This window comes from Balaenoptera physalus (assembly GCF_965194825.1).
Source record: "Balaenoptera physalus genome assembly, chromosome: 3".
NCBI classification, from domain to species: domain Eukaryota; kingdom Metazoa; phylum Chordata; class Mammalia; order Artiodactyla; family Balaenopteridae; genus Balaenoptera; species Balaenoptera physalus.
Genome location: NC_138890.1, coordinates 117,396,700 through 117,417,524, shown reverse-complemented (window position 1 = coordinate 117,417,524; position 20,825 = coordinate 117,396,700). Strand labels below are relative to the sequence as shown.

The window sequence follows — 20,825 nt, the reverse complement described above, 5'->3', positions numbered from 1 at the left end:
GGGCTGAATGGGGGGTCTCACAGCAGCTCTTACCAAAGAAACCCTCCCTCAGATCTCTCTCTGGGCTCTCATTATGGGAGAGAGACTCAAGTCTCTCTCAAGTTTTTTTGTTATCTCCGTCTGGCACATTTTCCAGGGCGGACTGTTTGGTACCTCACTTTGCTATCTGATATTGCTAGTGTCTGCTGGTATAGTCAGAACTTCCAGTGTAGCATCCCGATTACATGGATCTGCCTCTTCCCTAGAGACGAGGGCCGTCGTTGGATCGTAGTGGTTGTGTGATAGGAGCCCGTCAAATTGCTCACCAGCAGGGGCTCAGGTACCTGCCACACACTGGCCAACACTTCATTAAGTTGACCTTTAAATTTTTTGACAATATTTTTTAAAATATTTATTTATTTTGGCTGCGTTGGGTCTTAGTTGCGGCACGTAAGATCTTTCATTGTGGCAGGCAGGCTCCAGAGCGTGCGGGCTCAGTAGTGGCGACACGTTGCCCCACAGCATGTGGGATCTTAGTTCCCCAACCAGGGATCGAACCCACGTCCCCTGCATTGGAAGGTGGATTCTCAACCACTGGACCACCAGGGAAGTCCCTGACAATATTTTTTTAAACTTTTTAAAAAATTGAAGTATAGTTGATTTACAATATTGTCTTAGTTTCAGGTGCACAGCAAAGTGATTCAGATATATATACATATATATATATATATATGTGTGTGTGTGTGTGTATATATATATATATGTATATATATATACACACACACACACACATATATATTCTTTTTCAGATTCTTTTCCATTATATGTTATTACAAGATATTGAATATAGTTTCCTGTGCTATACAGTAGGTCCTTGTTGTTTATTTATTTTATATACAGTAGTGTGTATCTATTAATCCCAGACTCTTAATTTATCCCTCCCACCCCCCTTTTCCGCTTTGGTAACCGTAAGTTTGTTTTCTAAGTTTCTGACAATCTCATAAAGAAAAAAACCTATCTCACTATTTTAATCTTTTTCTTTACTAGGCAGCTCTTCTTATGTTTATTAGGCATTTTTATTCTTCTTTTCTATGAATTGCCTCTTAATATCCTTTGCTCAATTAAAAAACATGTCTTTTTTAAAAAAATTGATTGGTAGTTCTTCGTATTTTCAGAATACTAATCCTTTGTTGTTTGGCAAATATTTTCTCTAAACCTGGCCTTGTCTTTTAACTTTGGGAAATTGGAATACATCGAAGGCACCATAAATAATTTTCCTCTGGAAGACTTTTTTTTGTTGTGTCTGGCTTAAGAAGGCCTTCCTTCTCCAAGGTTATAAGCATAGTCCCCTATATATTCTTCTACAGAATGCTTTCATAGTTGAAATGTTTTAGTGTTAGAGCCTTAATCCATCTGGAATATTTTTTGAGCAGTACTACTTGAACTTAATTTTTTTTCCCCCCAGATAGAGAGCCAGTTCCCTCAACACTTTTTTTGTGAAGAGTCAGCGGCATGTTCTGTGGCCATTGGATTAAGAGTCTTCAAAGAGCTAGTTAAAGACGATGGGGTGGGGGAGAATGACAGGTTCTTGCTAAACATCCTAAAGGTCAAGATCAGGTGGCTTTTCAGTCCAGAAGATACTGCTTTTCTGGAAAAGCTCCTTGTAGCAGTAGACACCCAAGATCCTGTGACTAGTGTACTGTCGGAGCATTTAAATAAAGATAGAACTAAAATCTGAGAGCCTCTGGACATTTATAGCTCATGAGAAAAACCATTGCAGGCACCTTATTCATAATTGTCCATTTCTTTCTAAGCAAGGGCAGTTTTTATTTAAACGTGTTCTGTGTGACTCTTTTATCAGCTCTAATAGTTAAATTTCTTTAAAGAATGTATATTAGATATTCTTTTTTTTTTAAGTGAGCCCTTAATTCATCCCCATTAAAACTTTTAAAAAATTTATGATTTTATTTTTTGGGGAGCAGTTTCAGGTTCACAGCAAACTTGACCAGAAGGCAGAGGTTTCCCATGTACCCCCTGCTCCCACAGATGCACAGCCTCTCTCCTTATCAACCACCCCCCCCCACCAGCATGGAACATTTGTTACAATGTGTGAACCTACACTGACTCATCATAATCACCCAAAGTCCATAGTTTACACTACGATTCATTCTTGGTGTTGCACATTTTGTGGGTTTGGACAAGTATATAATGACATGTATCCATTATTATGAGTACAGAGTACTCCTATCGGAGTATCATACAGCATAGTCTCACTGCCTTTAAAAATCCTCTGTGCTCCACCCATTCGTGCCTCCCCTCACTCCCACCCCCAACCCCTGGCAACCACCCATCTTTTTATTGTCTCCATAGTTTTGCCTTTTCCAGAATATCATATAGTTGGAAACATGCAGTATGTAGCCTTTTCAGATTGGCTTTCTTTCACTTTGTACTATGAATTTAAGGTTCCTCTATGCCTTCTCATGGCTTGAGAGCTCATGTCTTTTTAGCACTGAATAATATTTCACTTTCTAGATGTACCACAGACTGTTTATACATTGACCTCCTGGAGGACATCTTGGTTGTTTCAGAGTTTTGGCAATTATGAATAAAGCTGCTATAAATTCCTGTGTATAGGTTTTTGTGCAGACATAAGTTTTCAACTCCTGTGGGTACGTACCAAAGGGGTGCAGTTGCTGATTGTGCGATAAGAGTATATTTAGTTTTGTCAGAAACTGCCAAATTGTCTCCCAAAGAGGCTGTACCATTTTGCATTCCCACCAGGAAAGAATGAGAGTTCCTATTGCTCCACATCTTTGCTAACATTTGTTGTTGTCAATGTTCTGGATTTTGGCCAGTCTAATACATGTGTAATGGTACTTACTATTGGTTTAATGAGCATTTCCTTGATAACGTGTGGTGTGGAGCATCTTTTCATATGCTTATTTGCCATCTGTAAGTCTTCTTTGATGAGGTCCCATTAATAATTTTCAGTTTGTTTTCCCAAAACCCTATGAAGTTGTTTGTGAACACTGTATTTAAGAGGTCAAGGATGATCAAAAAGATGCCTTTAAGGCTCAATTAACCTGATAGGAAGAACTTTAAAACTGACCTTCCCTAGATCTCCCCATCACTGTCCCTGGTTTCGTAGTTACATTGAGGCTCATTGTCCTTGGCATCGGGGAAGTAGCCGAAAGCATAGTGTGAGTAAAAACCGTATTTCCTAAGAATCCTAAGCCTTCATAAATCCCTCTTGTGTTTCTTTCACGGTATCAAAGCCAGTAATGATTGTTGGTTTGAATCCAGAATTTTTGCCTGATTTTATCTAAATCCTTGGACATAGAGAGATTGAAATATTTGTCCCTAGGGCAGAGAGGACAGCAGGTGCAAAGGTTAGGAGAGGGAATGGGGAATGGAACATGTTAGAAGCTAGAAGAAGGCCCGGGAGGCAAGGAGTGGGGTGAGGCCAAGCAGCAGTCAGGGGCTGGAGCTCGGGGCCTTGTGGCCACGTGAAGGCTTTGGGCCTGGAGCTCAAGGCAGTGGATGCTACTGAAGGGTTTTCAGCATAGTGACAAGATCAAGCTTGTTCTAGACAAGATCTTTGGCTGTGTGGAGACAGAGTAGTGGTGGGCAAGAATGGACCCAGGGGGAAAAAAAAAAAAGAACAGTTTAGGAAACTTTTGCAGTGATCCAGGTGAAGGATACTTGAATACTTTACCTTAATTGGGTTTGGAAGCATAAAAATATTGGCATCTTTGTTTTTTAAAGTAGAATAAAAGCCCTGTAAGCTACAAGTATGATATTTTTTAAAAAAATTTTTTTATTTTTTTGGTTCAAATCTCAGTGCCATTAAAAAAAAATCAGATTTGTGCAGGACCACTTATTTGGTTAGCAGGGCCTACCACAGAATGGTAATGTGGACCCCTTGTTCAAAAATTAAGAATTTCAAAATGGTGACAGAGAGCATTAAACCAAATGTTGTCTTTTGACTGTCCTGGGTCTGTGAGATAGTAAGGCTTGAGTCAGTGCCCAAGAAGCTCCTCTCCTGGCCTGTTCCAGTAAAAGGCTGGTGGCTCCTGTGGTATGGAAAGCAGGACAAGCTTGTGTAGCTCAAAGTCCTTGTTATCCTAACTAGTGGTGACTGATAAACTGCAGAGAGCATTGGAAGACAAATGGATAAGTACTATGACTAGATGAGGTAAATAGGAAAGGTGGTAGAAATTAAGAATCTTTGTTTTATTATTTTTATTGGCTGTGGTTAATGAAGACATAACTAAGAAAAGCGAAAAATGCTAACTTTAAATCTGTTTCTTAGAACTATTTCTTACCAATATATATCCCTTTAACTGGCTTTCTCTTTAATAGTTTTGAGGACCACTGGTTTGGGCAAAAAGTTTCCTGTCAAACGGTGGTTTTTAAAATCTTTTTGAAATTTTTTAATGTTAGGAATTTGTGGGATACAGCTTCTAATGTCAATTTTAAACATTAGGACCCTTCTTCATTTATTACGTAAATTAATAAATGGTTTGAAAGACTAGCTAAACTTTTCATTAGAGGTATCAAATTTTTATAGTTCTTGAACTATGAAAATTGAAAGCATAATGCATATACATATATATACGTTTACCTGCTGATATCACAGAAGGAAGAATAGTGGCTGTGGAATTTGATAATTTGAGATATTCTGAAATTGGGTGCTGTCATTTTTATGTGTATTCTGTTGACTTGCTGAGCTCTGTACTGGAGATATCTTGAGGGCAAAGTTTGAGAACACCTTTAAAACATAGCTAGGGGGCTTCCCTGGTGGCGCAGTGGTTGAGAGTCCGCCTGCCAATGCAGGGGACACGGGTTCGAGCCCTGGTCTGGGAGGATCCCGCGTGCCGCGGAGCGGCTGGGCCCGTGGGCCACAATTGCTGAGCCTGCGCGTCTGGAGCCTGTGCTCCGCAGCGGGAGAGGCCGCGATAGCGAGAGGCCCGCGCACCGCGATGAAGAGTGGCCCCCGCTTGCCACAACTGGAGAAAGCCCTCGCGCAGAAACGAAGACCCAACACAGCCATAAATAAAAAAAAAATAAATAAATTTAAAAAAAAAAAAAAAAGAATAGGAACTGGGATTCAACATAAAAAAAAAAAAAAAAAAACATAGCTAGGAAAAAGAGCTTATGCTGACTCAACCAAGTCCCTTTCAGCAATTTTCAACGACTCAGAGCCCTGATAGTTGCATAGTGATTCAATCAGCAAGGAGATTGGCTGCTGAGATAATTTGGTTCTGGGAAGTCCTCGGGTTAATGCCTTTAAAAGGTTAATAAAGGCCTTTCCCGAGTAGTGTACAGTGCAGTGGTTTCTAAGGACTTTGGATGATCTAAAATGCTACCTGTAGAGGTGGGTATTAAGGGGGGTATTAAAGTATTCTCTCAGAGAGTCCCATAAGGCCAGTTCTGGACAGTTGACATTAAACACTGCAAAATTCCAAAGTGCAGATAGCTTGGCAAGTTTGAGTTCTGGTGCATTCTATTCAGAACTAGGGTTTTTTTTTTTTTTTTTTTTTTCAATAGTGCTTTTGTCTTTTTGCTAAAGGTCAGACTGCACTTGTCTAGTACTGGTGTTCCTTTGTGTGTGAGCGTTAGTAGGGAAGGGGGTGGACATATTGACTTAGTTTTTATATTTATAATAACCTATCACAGCATCAAATTTTATAGATTCAAAAATGTAAATTAAAATGTTTGCATTTTTAAACTGCTGGTGAGTTGCTACCAATGGGACGTTTGTAGCTCTCCTCTTGGTGGTTCATTTCATGCCTCTTGGTGCTTTGGTATAGTGGGGCAGAACTAGCGTGAGTCTGTTTAGCATCAGGCTTAGTTGGAATCCTGGTCCCATCATTTGGACCATTGATGTAACGCTCAGATTAAGTAACCTCTGTAATACAGGGGTCCCACCACTGCCTGGCAGAGCTGGTGGGTAGAGTACCTGGCGTATCGCCTGCCACATAGTGGTGGTTGCATACACGTTAATTCACCTGGTACAACACCTAGAAGGGGTAAGGTTGAGCGCGTTGCCCTTCTCTTCCTAGGGCAGCAGGGGTCGGCAGAGGCCTTTAGTTGAAGCCCATTGCTTGGAGAGTGACAGCGAGGAGCCCACAGCTGCCTCATGCCTGCCTCGAGCTGGAGTGCAGTCCTACTGTACTGTTTTTCAACTGCACACAGTGTACTTAGGGAGAGCTTATAATTCGTGTGTATTTAACCCTACTGTTAGCGTGGCTGGTCTCTTCAGCAGCCTCACTCAGTTCGTTGGGGGTAACAGCGTGAAATGGCTTTAATTTTCTCCAGGCACTGCTTACACCTCTACTCTGTCAAATCCCCCTTCCCATCCCTGGATGATATGCTGGGCTTATGCTTTCATTCCTTAGTCTTTCTAAACCACCCAGGGGCTTCCCTGGCGGTCCAGTGGTTAAGACTCTGTGCTTCCAACTCAAGGGGGCACGGGTTCAATCGCTGGTCGGGGGAACTAGGATCCCACATGCCATGCGGTGTGGCCAAAAACAAACAAAACAAAACAACACCTAATCTCTCTCCTATCTGATTCTAGCTCCCTGCTCTCTTCTGAGCTCTGGCTCCTCCCTCTGACAGGGAACAGGGAGCAAGGGTCTAGCAGCTGTTGAGAAGGTGTGTCCCTCTGGTTCGTTCTGGTGCAGGGAGTCTCTGCGTGGATCGCGCGTGGGGCTCTCCGGGTCTGTGCTTAGCTTCACCCCGGCCTCCTCTGCACAAGACCTGTCCAGAGGGGTGCAGGCTCTCCCTTTGTCTTTGCTAGGTGTTCCTGCCCTGTTCGCACTCCCAGCTCCTCCTTGGAGCCAGGTGTCCTGCTGCCTGGCCCAGCAGCTGCCTGGCATCCCTAGGGCTCCCGCCCTGCTAACCTCAACGCTCCTGCAGAAGGAACTGTGCAAACCACGAGGGTCCCCGCCCACGCAGTCCAGGTGTCTTAAAGAACTGGAATGGAGAGGGCATATCCTACCTTGTTTCCTGGTGTACTGCACCTGGATCCCTTTAAGCTCTGCTTGCGTGGGGCTCCTCTAGTCGGCCTCCCATCTTCCAGAATCTCTGTGCCTGTCTCTGTGTTTACGGGTGTCCCCTCAGTCCAGGTTATGGATGCCAAGTTCTCCCAACTCCCTAACATGCTCCGTTCTGCCGCAGTGCCAGCCCAGGGTGAGCCTGTGGGTTCTTCTGTAGCTCAGCAAGCAGCCAGACAAGGAACAGGTACCTTCGTCTCTGCTAGAGATTCTCTTAGAACCCCTCCCATCTTCCTAACTTGTAGGGCAAGCAGGTAGGAGCCTGTGCTAGAAACTTGCACTCCCCATCAATTATTCTTCCTTCCTTTGGGGGCTGGGTGGCAGGAAGGGCTGCTGCGGTCAGCTAGTAGGACTGGTCCTGTGACCTCTCGGTAAGCAGCAGGGGGGCAGTGTCTGTATATACATGTTCATGGCTTTCTAAGTAGGGTACTTCACCCCGTTGTCCTCGGCTGTGGGCCTTGGCTGTAATTCTAAGAATAAGGGGGAAATCCCACTCAACTCTATCTTTATATTAGTAATGTTCTCTCTCTGTAAATACCTGCCATCTAGTGCCTGGGATGTTCTTCCCATGCATCCTTTCCTGCAGAACCAGGTTAATGCTTCCTGGTGCTTGTGGAATGTTTGAGCTGTAGGCTGAAATATATCTCACTTGAGGAAGGTGCTGTAGGGGGTCTCCATGGACATTGCTATGGTGTAAATGTTTCCAAAATTCATACGTTGAAATCCTAAGGCCGAGGTGATGGTATTAAGAGATGGCTTTGGGAGAGGATTAATTCACAAGATTGGAGCCTTCATGAACAGGGGATTAGTGTTGTTACAAAAGAGACCCCACAAATGTCCCTGGCCCCTTCTGTCATGTGAGGACACGGCGAGAAGGTGCCGGCTATGATCCAGGAAGAGGATCCCCGCCCGACCATGCTGGTGCCCTGGTTTTGGACTTGCCAGCCTCCAGAACTGAGAGACACATCATTTTAATTAGCTAGAGGGGTAGGAAGTTCAAGGTTCTTCAGGTTTTCTTCAGGTTCATTCTACTGACTCCTTGCTAGCAAGAGCTGACACTTGGGGTGAATAAGCGCCTTCCTTGTATATTTGTTCAACACACACAAGAGAGAAAGGGGAAACCACCAGAGGTGTGTGAGTGAAATGGTGAGCCCTATTTGGGGAAAATTAATCTGACGGCAGCATGTACGCTGGATCATCTGGGGAGCGGGTGCTGGAGGTATGGAGCCCCTAGATCAGAGGTCAAAGGGCCTGAATAGGGTAAGTGGCAGTAGGAGATGGAGAGTTGAGGGAAGCCCGTAGCTGATTAGAATGGGAACAGGAAGGGACGCTACAGTTTCGATCTGGGATCCATGAGAAGAGAGCGTATCATGCACAGAAACAGGGAGTTAGAGAAGACCAACTTGAGGGTGGGGAAGATCAGGGCCACCACTAGCCTATACTGTCTGTGTGAGAAGGAAAAGGCGTCCTCTCCTCCAGACTCAGGGCCCGGCCAGTGGAGCACAGGCTGGTCCCCTGGGCCAGGATCCTTTGCTCAGTGTGGCACCTGTGCAACCATACGCCGTGGCCCTGTGGAAGATCCCCGAAGAGCAACGAGATTCTGATACTCACAGCCCTCCCTTAGGGCCATAGGCAGGGCTGTAAGATCAAGGGGTTGGTGGTTGGGAGTCGAGGGAGATGCTTGTCCCTGAATTGGTTGCTGAGAAAGCCAGCAGATAAGCAAGTTCCCTCCTCTTGACTGTCTTCTCTATGTATATTCCTATTCTTTCTTTTTTTTTAAAGTGTGGTAAAAAATATATATATGACAGAGAATTTACCGTTTTAACCATGTTGAAATGAACAGCTCAGTGGCATTAAGTCCATTTACAGTGAGGTACAACCATCACCACCATCCATCCGCCTCCAGCACTGTTTTATCTCACAATCCTGAATCTCTACCCATCAAACCTGAACTCCCCATTCCTGCTCTGCCCAGCCCTGGCGGCCACCAGTCTTCTTTCTGTGTCTATGAATTTGAGTATTCTAGGTACCTCCTGTAAGTGGAAGGATACAGTATTTGTCCTTTTATGTTTGGTTTATCTCACTTAGCATAGTGTCTTCAAGGTTCATCCATGTTGTGGCTTATATCAGAATTGTATTTTTAAGGGGGAATAATAATCCCTTGTATGGATATATACCACATTTTATTTACTCATTTGTTGATGGACCCTTGAGTTATTTCTACCTTTGGGCTGTTGTGAAGGTTGCTGCTATGAACATTGGTAGACAAGTATCTGAGTTCCTGTTTTCCATTCTTTGGGATATTAATCCAAAAGTGAAATTGTTGGATCATACATACTTCTGTTTAACATTTTGAGAAACCACAGAACTGGTTTCCACAGTGGCTGCACCATTTTACAGTCCCACCAGTAATACTTGAGGGTTTCACTTTATCTGTATCTTCACCAACATTCGTTATTTTCTGTGGGTTTTTTTTTTAATTTTTTTTTTTTTTAATGGCCACCCTAATGGGTGTGAGGTGATACAGCATTGTGGTTTTGAGTTGCATTTCCCTAATGTCCCTATTTTACTTTTATGCACTTCTTCTACTGTATTTTTATCGTAAATTTAATCATTATGTAAACATAGTACCTTGCCTTCTTTTTTAATGTTCTACTTTTTTTTAAAAATATATTTATTTATTTATTTATTTTTGGCTGTGTTGGGTCTTCGTTTCTGTGCGAGGGCTTTCTCTAGTTGCGGCAAGTGGGGGCCACTCTTCATTGCGGTGCACAGGCTTCTCACTATCGCGGCCTCTCTTGTTGTGGACCACAGGCTCCAGACGCGCAGGCTCAGTAGTTGTGGCTCACGGGTCCCGTTGCTCCGCGACGTGTGGGATCTTCCCAGACCGGGGCTCGAACCCGTGTCCCCTGCATTGGCAGGCAGATTCTCAACCACTGCGCCACCAGGGAAGCCCCTAATGTTCTACTTTTCAAGACCATGCTGAGAAAGAGCAGCTGTTAACCCTATAAATTCATGCCCAACCTTTACCCATCTGAAAGCATACTCACGGGGCCTATTTTCACTTCCCTTTGAAATGTTCCAAAAGTTTAAGATGCGTTTCATTAGACATGCAGGGTTTATTTTTTAATTAGTTCTGAGCGTTTAAAAATCAAGAGCTCGTAAAAACCTGGATTTCCCACTTCTAAGGAAATCCTGCAGGTAGGGCGCCCGCGATCCAAGTTCCCACAAAGCAGCAGAGTAGCTTTGGAGTAGCTCCAGCTTCCCCCAGCCAACTTTGCCCCTTGGGAGTACCTGCCTCATCCCTACAGGCATCTGTTTGCAAGCCCTGCTAGAGTGGATTTTCTGAGGCTAAAGTTAGCCTGGATTTATTCCAGTTTACGTTAATAATTTAGGTGATTAAAAGTGACTAATACTTCTGCTCTGACTAGCTACTTAATACCTCCACTGATGCTCTCTCTCTGGGTAAGTTCGGCAATCTCCTTGTTGTCTGTCCTTGCATGCCTCAAGCCCCGTGGGGATAAGTCCTGCCAACAGATTGGTCCCTATTAGTTAACTGTCACTTTACATTTGAGTGTTTCTTCTTAGCTGCAACTATTTGAAATTGTGTTTCTGTGTGTGCAGAAGGCACGTGCGCTTTCTTCTTCTGTGTGTTGCCACCTCATTCTGAGTTCCCGCTTACTGTTCTTGCCCACTGGTGATCCTACCAAGAAATCTGCTTTTCACCTATGCAGGGGCTCGATTTATATTTGCGTGTGTGTGAGTGTGTAGTAGTATTCTATGATATGCTAGATTATGGCTCCAGACATAAACATAGTTTATGTCTGTGTTCTGGAAATACAGTTAGCAATGCCTTTAAATATTAGATTGTAAAGATGATACCCAGTCGGCTTCAGATACTGTGTCTCACAGATAATCGGTACTGGAAGGTGCTAGATGAGGCTGCCATGAGATGGAGGCATTGTGAAACCCAAGCCAGCCCCAGAACCCCCTCGCTGCATGATTTGTGATTGCACAGAGCTGGCTATACTGTCCATCAAGCCACATTTCCTGAAACCTAAGCACGCCAGGGTGTAATAGTGTTCTCTTATAACCAGGTCCTGTTCCCTAAACCCTTCGTGTGACTCTCCTGGTGGTTTTCATCCTGTCTCTCTCTCTCTCTGTGGTCGCTAATGACTGCATTGAAGGTGAAACATTTAAGTGAACTTGGTGGTGGTAGAAGAAGAATATGTCTGGGTGCTTTAGGCTGACTTGCCTCCCAGCCGCCACTTTCTAAGTTCTTCCTCTGTGGCTCTCTTGGCCATTTGTCCAGGCAGCCGAGCTGGAAACCTTGTTGTTGGTCACTCAGTTTGTCCCTATGATTTGTGCTTCCCACCAGAGGGGGCAGACTGTGGTGTGTGTGCCTCCTGCTTTTCAGCCAGTTTCTTTTTGTGTCCATCACTCCTTTCCTGTCTGTCTACTTTTTCCTACATGGACATAATATTCAGCTATAGAGTTGGAGTTTTGATTTTCTTACTACACAGAAGTTCATTTTTTGGCTTCTTCTTGCCCTTTCCCCCTAAAAGTTCCACTTGTCTGTTGCTTTTTCCCCAAGGTGGGTGGGACAAGATTGTTTATTACTCCTGTAGACTTGCATTTCCCCCCTCTGTAAGCGTTTGCCACAGAAAGAAGTTGTCTATTTCGGATGTCAGTTTTAATAGAGAACAATGATGAAATTGTTAGACGAGCAAAGTGGTACTTAATTATCTGTCTGGAAACCCTTACACTTCTCAAAGGCTTTCTTAGTGAGAACTCACTGTGGACAGCACTTTAGAGTGCTCAGTTCCAGAACATGCTGTAGGGGTGGTTCCTGCAGGCGCTGCTTTCTGGCGGGTCCAAGGCAGTGCTGGCCTGGTGGACCCTCTCCTCCCACTTCCTGCTTCGAAGGCCACTCTGCCCCAGGTCGCCGCTGTTCTGACTCAGGCACTAGTGAACAGTAAAGAAACTGACTTCTAAGAAAAGAACGTTAGTTGAAAACAACTTTTTAACATGCCTTGTTAAGGTGTAAGGATTCTGGAGCCCCGAGTCCTGCCTTTGGATCAAAGGGGCATCTGTACTTCTCGGAGCCAAGAAATGTAGAGACTCAAGGGTGGGGACAATTTGACAGAGACAGCAGTCCCCGGCTGCCTTTGGTCCTGAGAAGATATTCTGAGTGGCAGGGCTCTAATTAATTATTAAGCTACATATGAAATCAAGGAAGTACAGCAAGCACCCCAGGCAATGCTGCCACCTGCTGAGCTGCTTCGGGCTTAGCCGGGTCAACAGGATTTGGGAGGAAAGGTATCTAGCTCCGGGAAACTGGAATCGAGCTTAGAGAAGAGGGCTCGGTTGGCTTCTTACTGGTTCCGGTATAACTGGAACATTTTCTCCTTAAGCTTGTTTTGTAATACGATATGTACAGAGTGAGCGCTCTCTTAAGTAGGTGCTTTAAATTTTTTATTTGGTCAAATTAAAGGCAAAACCAGCAAATATAAAAGACAAAAACCACTAGAAAAATTATATCACAAAGCACCAACATCTCTAATATACAAAGGACTCCTAAAACCTGAGGGGCAGAAGGAACCACCTAGTAGATGAATGAGGAAAAGACATGAACAGTACAAAATTCTAAAGGTCCGAAAAGAGAGTACATAGTGGAAATTACATCCTTTTTCCACCGGGTTCTACTCTCCAGATGTAGCCACTCTTGCCGGTTTCTTTTGTAGTTTATAAGAGATCGTTTCTGAGTAGTTACATATGGTTATATTACTACATTTATAATTATACGCGCATTTATTACTATACAATTGTTATACAATTTTGTAACTAAATTATTTGCACAATTGGCAACATGATTAAATCTTTTTCAGTAATGATTTCCTGCAGCCTTTTAATCTTGTTTTAAATAGAAGGAAAATTATAACCTGGGGTGGAAAAGAATGGCTGTCATATAAAGAAACTACTGTTTTGGAGCGTGGGACATGTCCTGGAGAGGAAATGTCTAGTAGCCTGAAATTGTAGCAGTGTATTCCAATATCTTCAAACTGTGACTGGCCCTGCTTGAGGACATCAGGTGCAAAGGTTGAGCCAATCACACTCTGCAGTGGTCTCACTGGTCACGGGGTGGCCACTGGTTTGTCCTGGGCCCCTACGAGTTACTTCCTTTTTTCCCTAGTTCCCTCCTTCCCATAGGCAACCATTCGAATATGTATAAAGTGCATCATTTAGGCCTGTATGTAGTCTTGTAATGTATCTCATCTTGTGGGTACCTATTTTTAATAAATGGAAATGCTATGGCTGTCTCCTTCTGTTTGAATTTTTTACCCTAGGCTCTGAAAGTTCCATCCTTGTTGGTAGATGTGCATCTGGTCTGTTGCTACCTATTCTCGTGTGGCACAACTGAGGTTTGGAAAATAGTTGAATTAATTGTGGTGACTTTTAGCCTGATTTTTCTTTTGTCTTAATTTTTAATACAAAAATTTCAAAAAAAATTAGGGAACCTTAAAATTCCACCAACCTAGTATATCACCTTTTCTAAATTTTTCATATGCAAACATAACCTGATATAGTTATAACAAAAAGCACATATTTTTGTATCATTGCTTGATTCACTTTACTACAGCAACATTCCCTCCCTTTTGCTAAGTTGTCATACATTTTACTGGCTATGTGTTTCATCTGTATTATGTACCGTAACTTCACAATCTCTTCTGTTGAAACAGTGTTTTAATTGTTTATTTTTTAATATCACTGCAATTAATACCCTCATGCATACAATTGGTCTTTTATTGTTGCTTTAGTTCTCTTATATTATTTAGCCATGATAGATTCGCAGTAGGGGATTATGGAGTCAAAGAGAAAAATTGTTCTATGACTTATGGTGCAAGTTGCCACATTCTGCCTCTCACTCTATTCCCAGGAATGAATGCAAGTGTCTGTCTTCCATTTACAACATCCTTTTATTTTTAGAGTGTCGTACTTAGAGCTGTTGCCATAGGAATTGATTTATCAAGTGCCACAGTGGTCAGCAGAGAAATAAGGAACTCCAGGTTTTCTGACTTGAGAACATGTTGGGGAGAGCACCATCTGCTACCTGTATTGCGCATCCTTTCTATCCCGCCATCCCTCCTGGCACCGAGCACAGCCTTGCTTTGATCATCGGTCCTTCCTCTCTCTGTGGTCGGGATTGTCCATAGCCAGTTGGTGTGAAGCCCTGCTTCAGTATTGCCTGGGAAGTGTGTGAACTGTAAATACAGACACACATAGGAAAAGAATAGTGCTTGAGATGCTTCTGCTAACTGCTCCTCATCCATTTCCACTGAAGGGCTGTGGAAAAGTGACTCGCTGCTTATAAAGATTGTGTACGGTGAGTGGGAGTGGAGAGGGGGAGGCATTTGCGAGAACATATGTTGGATTCTTTTCATTCTCCTCTTAGTGACGATGATTGATGGCATCTAGTGGGTCCCTGTTTGTCACTTCCTTGGTACAGCTGCTAGTGGGGGTGGGAGAAATCAGTAAGGGCTGGGCAGAGGACACAGCTAGGGGAGGAAGGGGCTCTTGATAAGGTACTAAAATGACGTTTCTCACAGTTAAACTTACCAGTAGTGTCTTCTCCTGCTGTACTTGACTGCTACTAAGAGCTACTCTTTTTTGATCTTTTAGACTCTAGAAGAACCAGCCTTCATACCTCTGTCTTATTCCCCATTGCCAGAAAAGGGTTAACTTTGAGCACAAGATACCTGTAGTTTAAAGGGAATCGGAGAAGGAGGGAAATTCATCCTGGATGCTGTTTTGACCGATTATGTGTCTTATATTTTGAAATTTGACCTGGCTTTAGCTATGGAATTCTCTTGGTGTTCTAAAATGTTCATTATTTAAATGACCCCCTATTGAATATTTGGTTAGGAAGTAGGAAAAGGCTGTAAAAAGGCGAGTTGAGGGTAGGGAGGAGTGTGGTAAATTAGCTAAGTTTACAGTGATCTTATTAAGCTTGTTGCTTGCATTTTCCTGCCTACATTGAGGCAAAAAATGTCTAAAAGTGCAAGAACAGTGATTATTTTGTGGTTAGATCATGTGCACAATGCAACCAAACCCAGGAAGGAGAATCTGCTTCATCAAGTCTTCAGTTGTTTGTTAGGCCAGAATTTGTGTGGAAGCCTCCAATGAGTGTTGATTTGGCAGGAAACTCCTGCCCAGTCCTTCTGGTTCTTTCTTCTTTACTTTTCTCTGCTCCCAGCTCATGGTTACCTTCCAAAATGGAAGGTGCTTTGCACTGCAAATGACCGTGACAGCCTCGTCTCCCCTGTAGCGAGTTCTAAGGAAGCCAGGTAGACAGAGTCCAACTTTTGAGTTCAGGTCTCCAAGGCACTTTGGTCCTCTGGTTTTACTGCAGGGTGTTGTACACCCCAGCGGTCTCCGTCCAGCGGACTTTGCATCTTACACGTTCAGGTCAGCACAGCCAGGCTGCTTAGGTGCTTAGGAGAGATGCTCTTTGGAGAACATGTGGCATCTGGTGGATCCTTTGGAACATTACACTTTAAACTGATGCTCACCTGCCTAACTCCTTTTTCTTCCTTTTGATCAACATCTGTTTCTTGAACACCCACTGCGCGCTGGATACTTTTCTACCAGGTGACTCCACAGATGGTATCTGTTTTAGTTCTCATGACATCTCTGTGAGGTAGCTGGTGTTGTACCTAATCTTTGAAAAGGGGAAACTGTGGCCCAGGGAAATAGTTGCACACTATGGTAATCACGACTAATGAATTGCAGAACCAAGTTTGAAGCCAGATTTTGGAGAACCCAAAGTCCAGTGCACAGCTGCACCCCGCAGACAACTCTGAAAGTGACAGCAGCCTCTTCAGCCAGCCCCAAAAAAGATGTTCACCTTCATCTTGTATTATAGCACCTCGCTTTGGGAAAACAGTCTATGAAGATCTGAATTGGCTTGTTTTGGTTTTAGAGAAGGCTCCACTGTGAGTTTCCTCTTAAAAAGTGAACCTTCCTAGGCAGGTAGCTTAAGCCCTGTTCACCGAGTTCGTCTTAGACCATTTGTCAGAGCAGAGAAGAGTGTGGCAGACACGTGTGCTATGGAGGTGACAATCTGGATTGGAATCTCAGCCTACTAGCTGTGTAGCTGTGAGCAAGTTGCTTAACTCTCTGAGCCTGTTTCCTTCCCTGATAAATGGGAATCATACCGATCCCATCAGGTTAGTGTGAGAATACATTCATGTAAGTGCCAAGTGTCAGCTAAGTGCCGAGCAACGTGCCAATCACATGGGAGCTGCCGTCATTTGTGGTTGGCATTATCAGGATTGAGGGAGCTCCATTAGAGTGGAAACTTGGCTTGGGAACATGTATAAATATTTGTAGAGCCCCTACTAAATACCATTTAAACCCCTAACTTGTGTAAGGCAATAATAGAATGTGTGTGTGTTGACAGGGGCTGGTGGGGTGGTGGGAGCGGTGGATGGCTTGGATTAGCCACGGAGATGTTGCAGACTGCCACGAGAAGAGACGGCATGTTTGACATTGCAAAATGCTGGCTTAGTTGCAGCCCCATGGAAGTGTGCGTGGCAGACAAATAGTGCTGAAGGACAGATGGGAACAGTGACTTGTGTTGGCAGTTGGGCAGAGTGGTCCTGGGATATAGCACTGAGCAGTAAAAGCTATGATGTCTGCTTCTCAAGGTGTTTATTATGTGCCAGGCACTGTTGTTGTGCTTTCTTCCATCAACTCACAACAGCGCTCTGAAGCAGAACTATGACTGTCCCCAGCGTACAGATGAGGAAACTGAGACACAGACAAGTTAAGTCAGTTCCTCAAGGCACACAGCTGGTAAGTGGCAGAGCTTGGATTCAATCTCAGGCTTCTGCCTCTAGAGTTTGTGCGTTGAACCATTGCACTATATGCCTCTCAAAAGACAGGCAAGGTCCTTGCTCTTACGGCGTTTACATTCTAAGTAGGTGAGTCTGTCAAACAAATAAATATGATATAATCTGCCAGCTAGTAAGAAATACAATGAAGAGAAATAAAATTGGGTGAGGAGTTTTAGAGGATGATGGGGGTTGATGGTTTAGCTAGTGTATTATTTGCTTGGGCTGCCGTAACAAAATACCACAGACTGAGTAGCTTAAACAACAGTTTATTTTCTCGTGGTTCTGGAAGTCCAAGATCAAGGTGTCTGTGGAATTGGTTTCTTCTGAGGCTTCTCTCCTTGACTTGCCAATGGTTGCCTTCTTGCTGTGTCCTCGCTGGGTTTCCTTCTGTGTGTGCACAGCCCTGGTGTCTCTCTTTGTCCTAATCTCCTCCTCTTATACCAGTCATTGGATTAAGTCCTCTCCAAATGGCCTCATTTAAACTTAATCACCTCTTAAAGGCCCCTTCTCTGGATACAGTCACATTCTCTTGTACTGTGTGGGTTAGGACTTCAACATATGAATTTGGAGGGGACACAGTTCTGACCACAACGTTCTGCCCCTTTTCCCCCCAAATTTCTGTCCTTCTCAGAGACAAAATGCATTCACCTACATCCCAGAAGCCCCAAAATCTTAACCCATTCTAGCATCAACTCTGAGTCCCAAGTCTCACCAAAGTATCTGAATCAGGTGTGGGTGAAACTTGAGATGCGATTCGTCCTGAGGCAAAAATTCCTCTCTGGCTGTGAAGCTTTGCAACCCAGAAGTTTTGTGCTTCCAAATTACAAACGAGGGACAGCCATACAATAGACATTCCCATTCTAAAAGCAAGAAATTAGAAAGAAGAAAGGGGGTGATGGATCCCAAGCGAGTCTAAAAAGTAGCGGGGCAAATTCTGATTTTAAGGCTCCAGAATAATCCGCTTGGTGGTCTGTCCTTTGGGCTCACCAGGCTGGTGGCCCTGCCTTCCAGACCCACAGGAACCCAGGAACAGACAGCCTTGCCCTTTAAGGAGGAGCCGATCTGGGCCTGTGGTGGGAGTGGAAGCCCCCTCAATCTCTGAATCTCCTTCGGGTCATTCTTCCCTTATCCTGATGGATAACACAGCCAGAAAGCTCTGTTGTCCCATCCCCTAGAATCCCAGAGGTCTGACAGCCTTCCTTCACTGTTGCCCTGTCTCTGTCCCCTTTAGTCTAAATGAGCATAACCCCATCCCTATTCCTGACTTTCGCTGAGATAGCTGATTACATCGGTGAGTCACATTCTTTATGCAGTGATTGTCCAGCTACACCCTCTGTGTTCTCTCCAGAACATGGTTTCTTATTTTTTGCGGTATCGATAGCTTGTGAATTTTCGAAATCTTCAAGTTCTGTTGTTTTTTTTTTTGTTTTGGTGGTGGTGGTGTTTGTGTGTGTGTGTTTTGCTTAACAAGTTCTTCTTCAGTTTCTCTCTCTACTTTTGTATTTTACTGTCAGCAGCATGGGATGATCTAGGCTGCATTCTTGATTTGTTAACGTTTCATTTATTCATTAATGAGGATTCCTCCTTTATTTTCCAGGCCTTAAAGCCAAGTTGTTAACATGGTTAGAGGTATGTGAAAAAGATAAATATACTTAACATTTTCCTTAAGAGGGAATTTTATTGGTTATGTGTCTCAACCCATATGCTTTAAAAAAAATAAAAAATTTAGAGTGCCTTTTTGTCTTTTCCTGCTTCCACCCCTCATGACAAACTACCATTTCCCTGCCTATACCCATACCCCTGTCTTCATCAGTGTTCTTTTAATGTTTGTTACCACAAGACTCCATTTTGGCTCAAGTGCTTGGTGTAATCAGCAAACAGCCTCTTGCTTTCTATATACTGGAAAGAGACAGAAACCTTAGAACACACTGGATTTCATTATTTTCTATTATTGAAAATACATGTTTATGATAAAAAATTAAGTTACAAGAAAAGATGATGAACCTTACCCACCCACAGGGAAAACCACTGTTAATATTTTGCTATATGTTTCCAGTCTGTGTATATTTATTTAACTATATATAATTTTAGAAATAAAATTATCTTACTATACAATTTTGCATCCTCTACTTTTCTCTTAATTTACCCCCATTATTTTTCCATTTTCTTAAATATTCTATGAAAATATCTCAAGTGGCTGTATAATATTCTGTGCAATGGATAAGCATTCTTTTTAGACGCTTACATTGTTTACAGTTTTTGCATTGCACACAAGTCTTGGACCATAGCTGTATTTAGTAAGTTATATTCACAAAGTAAAATATCTGGGCTGTATTCTAAGTTTCCTGATGTTGTCTTTCAAGAAGCAGTATAATGAATTGGTTAATGTGCAGATTTCAGAGTGACATTTGGGTTCAGATTTAGGGGGGCGTTCAAATTTTTTCCACTTATATATGATCTTGGGCAAGATATTTCATCTTTCTTGATATCTGACTCAGTTTTTTTTTTTTTTAAAGATGATAACTCATTGGGTTATGGGAAGAATAAATAAAACGTTTTAAAGCTCCATGCCCTAAACTAATAGAATTGCAGTAATTATTTATTATTATATCTCCGATCGCTTTCCAGAAAGTTTGTACCAGTAGTTTACAACTGTTCACACATACTGGGGAGAAGATTGTATAGCTGAGAACCTACAGGCCGGACTCTAGACACCAGTGGAGGGCATAAAACATTGGAAGATTCCAGGGAGGTGTGACTTATGGCTCCTCTCATGCTCACCCTTGGTCCCTGGATACCGAAGGCTCCACGGCTCTACATTTTCCTGCTTAAACATTTCTTTTAAAGCATATATATTTCTGTAATCCCCACTTAGGTATTGACTATCCTGAATACCTTTAGCTTTTTGTTTTTTCCAGTATATGAATATTATTCCAGAAAAAAGTTTAAGTCAAAGTATTGTTAAAGCACTATTAAATATTTAACACTTGAACCACTTGAACTAAGGTATCAGCCAAAAACCATAATACTGAACATATTAGCTGTTGTCTCTCACTCCCCTCCCAACCAAATGATGAAGCTTATGACCAGCCTTTTGCCTAATGTGCACAGTAATGTTAAAAATAAGTACAAGTTTTGGGTTTTTTTTCTTTTTCTCATTTATTTATGTATATATGTATGTATTTTTTTGGCTGCATTGGGTCTTCGTTGCTGCGCGTGGGTTTTCTCTAGTTGCGGCAAGCACGGGCTTCTCTTCATTGTGGTACGTGGGCTTCTCATTGCGGTGGCTTCTCTTGGGGAGCACGAGCTCTAGGCACGTGGGCTTCAGTAGTTGTGGCACACAGGCTAAGTAGTTGTGGCTTGGGGACTCTAGAGCGCAGGCTCAGTAGTTGTGGCGCACGGGCTTAGTTGCTCCGCGGCGTGTGGGATCTTCCTGGACCAGGGATGGAACCCTTGTCCCCTGCATTGGCAGGCGGATTCTTAACCACCGTGCCCATGTTTTGGGTTTTAAATTTTTTATTTTATAGGCTTTATGCAATGTCTGCCTATCTAGAAATTTTAATACACGTACATATATATATATATTTTTTTGTATTTGTGTTTCTGTATATGCCAAGCCAGCTGTCTCTCCAGGTATATTCTAATATCAGTATGATACCTCCTAGGTAGATGATTAATTGGTCCAAACCTAAATAGAAGTACAGTAAATACCTGATTGGAGTTAGGAAGTACAGTAAATACCTGATTGGAGTTAGGAAGAATTATGAAGAGCATATATTTAAGCAACAGTGTAGTCTGTGAAGTAATTAACAAATTTTTTTCAAAATTTCTTTCAAAATAATTTTCAAAAGTTAATCAGACATATTACAGATTGTGCTACAAAGTTTGCAGA

The 20,825-nt window shown here is 42.9% G+C and overlaps 1 protein-coding gene across 2 annotated transcripts in view; it reads left to right on the top strand.

The window, feature by feature from the left end:
• IQGAP2 (IQ motif containing GTPase activating protein 2) overlaps window positions 1-20,825 on the top strand; it is a 284,130-nt gene that overhangs the window by 112,654 nt on the left and 150,651 nt on the right. The gene's annotated exons all lie outside the window — the stretch shown is intronic.